Here is a 4,299-nt window from a genome sequence, read left to right as displayed (position 1 = left end):
GTAGGATCCTTATTTTTTTTAATCCCGTCCGCCTCACCTTGGTCTCCAAATTTTAAAGAAGTCAATGAAATCACGATTTAGCTGCTGAGCTTTCAGAATGGGCTTATTTATAATTGCTGAGGCGGGAATGCGTTAATGCTGGGTGTTCTAGGTTAAAAACGGATTTCTGCTGTGTCCTCCAGTTTGGAGCTCCAGGGGCTGGAGGCTGCTCTGTCCAGTAGCGGCTGCTGTTCGTCTCCCCAGTGATTTCCAGTGCCTTAGCCTCAATCTGCTGCCGGTGCATTTTGGGTCTGTTTGGTCTCGGCCAGCAGTGCAGATTTTTTAACATCAGCATAGTTGCCTACCCGTGTTGTTTTAACGGTGTATTCTGTCCCCAAACTGGCAATCCTCAGAACCTTTCCTAAAGCAGCCCCTGTCGTGTATTGTGCCAGCTATGAGGTGGGATTTTAAAATTCAACCTGGCTCGCCATTAAATGTGAAATAAACATTGTTCTTTGTAGTAATTGTTTTAATGACACACTTGAATGAAGTTGTAAGGCCAGATGTCGTTTATAGTATACGCTATCCCTGTGGGTTGATTCGGGAGGTGGAATGACAAGGAAGCATGTTGCTTTTTGCAAAGGAGGAGCCAGACAGTAGCAATGACATAACTTCAGTCTACAACGTAACGCTCAGCTGCATAGCTGTCTCGTCGTTTGTATTTTCCGGACATAAGTAGCAACATTTAAAATTGATTCATACTAGCAAGAAAGGCCGTGTTGGCGGACAGGAGTAGGGATCTACCCTTATGGACTTGGCAAAGCCTTCATGAGTACCATCTGTCACTAAATAGTTGTGTAGGGGACCTTCCTTGTGTTTAGAATATACACGTATATACTAACGCGAAAAACAAAACCAAAGACAATTTTCGGAACGAAACTTTATTGCTGAGGTTTTTGTTTTTCAGTTTAATGTTTGAATTTGTGATTTTTGCATCGTGAAAGTTGGCTGAAAATCACTACTGAAAACAGCAACTGCTGGAGATCACAGCGGGACAGACAGCATCAGTGGAGATAGAGGGAGCTAATGTTTCGAGTCTTGATGTTGTTTTCAGTACTGGTTCTAGCATTTGCAGTAATTTGCTCCTAAATTGTATAAAATCACTACACTGGGATGCAGATTATTTTCGAAGAAGTTACCTTAATTGAAAGTTGATTGTTGAATTTACCACATAGCCTGCCACTCCAACCCCCCCCCCCCCCGTTGTTAGTCACTAACAGTCCCCATCAACAACTGTTCACCCTCCCAGCCTGATCGTTCGCAACTCATTTCTCTGTCCAACTGTCTTTCTCTCTTTGGGCTCTATCCTATCATTTACTCCCTACCCCACCCACCTCCCTGTTTTCTGCATATAAACTGACGTTTTCCCAGCCACCGTCAGTTCTGAGGAAGGGTCACTGGACCCGAAACGTTAACTCTGTTTTCTCCTCCAGAGACGCTGCCAGACCTGCTGAGCTTTTCCAGCAACTTTGTTTCTGTACCGAACTTAACTGTTGTATTGTAAGTTATACTGTCTAACATATCCAAGTTAATCGTTAGTTTACAGTGTTTTATGGGATATGGGCTTCGTTGATTAGGCCAGTGTTCATTAATTACCCATTCTTTATGGCCCGTGATAAGGTGGGGGTGAGTTGCCTTTTTTAAGGTGCTGAGTCTATGCGGTGTGGGTACACCCAGAGTGGTGTTACTAGGCGAGTTCCAAGATTTGGACTTAAGGCAGGTGCAGAACGATGATGTGGCTATGGTTTGGGGCTTGAAGGGGAATTAGGTTGTTGACTTGCTCGCCGAGCTGTCATGTTTTTGTTCAGATGTTTCCTTACAGCGCTAGGTGACATCATCAGTGGAGCCTCCGATGAAGGACAGATCGTTGCTAAAACTTCGAAGGGGAATTTGTGGGCGGTGGGTCCCATCTATCTGATGCCTTTATTCTTCGCGATGGTAAAGGTTGCAGGTTTGTGACCAGCTGTTGATGACGGCTTACTGTGTTGCTGCAGTGCATTTAGTATTTTGTACACACAGCTGTCACTACTGTGCATTTACAGCTGGATGTAGTGAAGGTTGAGGGTAGTGGGTGGGCTACCAATTGAGTGGACAGGTTTATGGAGCTTCTCGAGCTTTATTTGAGTTACACTAACCTAAGCAAGTGGTGAGCATTTCATCAAACTCCTACTTGCATTGTGAAAATGGTGGCCAGGCACTGGGGAGGCAGAAAGTGAATTACTTGCCGCAGAATTCCCAGTTTCTCCTGCTGTTGAAGCCATTGTATTTATTTGGCTGGACTAGTTGAGTTTCTTGTCAATTATATCCCCCAGGATGTAGACACTAGGAGATCTAGTGATTGTGATACCATTGAATCTCAAGGAGAAATGGTCAGATTCTCTCCTATTGGAAATTGTCATTGCTCTTGTATGCTGCAAATATTACTTGCCCTGTGTTGGCCTTTATTGCAAGGGTAATGGAAAATAAAAGAAGAAAAGTTTTTATTGCAACAGTAAAAGGCATTTGTGAGAACATTTAGAGGACTGTGTATAGTTTCAACCTCCTCACTTAAAAATAATTAATTTAGAAGCAGTTCATGGAATGTTTGCTTGAGATGAAGGAGTTATGGAAACAGCATGCCCCAGTAGCACACCACTTGTTGTATTCTCCCTCTTGCTGCAGGCAGAAATATTAATGCGTGTTGGGACCTCTGGTTTCCTGCTACGGATACCATCCTTAAAAGTCCAGCCAGCACGGAGCCTGCTAATTCTCCCAGACATGTTGGTCAGAAGTAAATTGGCTTTGCTGACTGGGTCATGGCGGGGAGCAGTGTGCCTTTGAATGTTGGTGATTGACAGAGGACTGGTGGAGTAAGCGGTGAGCTGGAGTCACTCTGACTTTCACATTGGGACTTGAAATCGTCTAGTTTCAATCCAATGAGTCCAATGGATAACTGCATAATGCTGATACTAATGCATACTAACACTTGAAAATAGGACCCTCACAGCTCTCTAGTGGGAATCTCATCTCACTGTTCAACACTTGGTTGAAAAGTAGGACTTCTTTGCTCTCATCATCAGTTATCAATCTCATGCAATTCTCCCAGCTTTTTTGCCATTTTCCATTTTGTTCCAGGGCTGGGAGGATTATGCCTATTGTATTTATGCAAGACTGAGAGATTTTTAACAGACAATAGATTCAAGAGTTAAAGGGACAGGCAGGAAAGTGGAGTTTGAGATCACAACCTGATCTTCTTGAATGCAGAGCAGGTTTTGAGGGTGGAATGGACTATTTCTGCTCCTGCGTCCCATGTCCCTATGTGCTCATTGCAATTTCATTGATGATCACTCAGAATATGAAAAGTCATTATTTTTTCAAGTATGTTCTCTTTCCTGTATTATATCGTGGGTAATAGAAGGAATACAGTCCTTAAAAGCAAAATCAACCCAGTTATATTTTAGTGTCATATATCTTCCATTTGTCAATCTGTGAAGTATGAGTAACTTTAATAGTAAGAAAATCAACTTTTAAAGTGGGACAATGTAAAATAAATAATATCTGACAGCAGTTGAACACAAGGTCATGTCGTGAGTGTTTTCTACTGATAATTTTGACCTTGTGACCATTCTGTTGACATGAGGCACAAAAAGCTTGCAAGTAGTTGAAAAGAAGCAAACAAGGTAGAAAAGTAAAAGGGTGAAAATTCAATGAAGCAGAGGAAGAAATGTGTGGACAAGTTTGAAAACTTATTTAAGACAAAATTAGTAGAAGAGGATGTATTTGCAAATGAATGGACACTGAAAGGGAGAAGTGCAGAGTAAGAGGTCAAACAGTTGAGTAAAATAAAAGTGGACAGAAATAATGCTCCTACCTCCTCTCTGCCTCACTGTTTATTCCACTGTCCTCAAAGTGACTTACTGGCAACATATATCTGCAGAACTAAATCCATTCATACCATACCCAGTTGCCCATCCCTGCATGACACTAGACAGTGCATGTCAGAACCATACTTGTTATTGACAGTATCTCAGCTAAGTCTAATTCTGACTTACCCCGACGACCACACTTGGGCAGTGCCCAGCGAGGATCATGGTGGTATAGCTTCAGCAGCCGAAATCCAAGTGACTTTCTTGCTTGTCTTTGCTGAAGTCCCCCACTTGAATTCACCTAATTCACCCCAAAGCAAATGTCATAGCTGAAATTTTCCTGATCTGAATAGTTCAGGCATGGACAAGTTCAGTTTAATGTGCTATTAAACAATGGGAGAATACTGAATGTAAT

At 42.4% G+C, this 4,299-nt stretch overlaps 1 protein-coding gene across 1 annotated transcript in view; it reads left to right on the top strand.

Annotated features, from left to right (window-relative positions):
* Nucleotides 1–4,299, top strand: part of LOC125455542 (ena/VASP-like protein) — a 273,330-nt gene that overhangs the window by 733 nt on the left and 268,298 nt on the right. The gene's annotated exons all lie outside the window — the stretch shown is intronic.

This window comes from Stegostoma tigrinum, chromosome 10 (assembly GCF_030684315.1).
Source record: "Stegostoma tigrinum isolate sSteTig4 chromosome 10, sSteTig4.hap1, whole genome shotgun sequence".
NCBI lineage: Eukaryota > Metazoa > Chordata > Chondrichthyes > Orectolobiformes > Stegostomatidae > Stegostoma > Stegostoma tigrinum.
The sequence above is the reverse complement of the archived record's forward strand: the minus strand, read 5'-3'. Positions and strand labels throughout refer to the sequence as shown.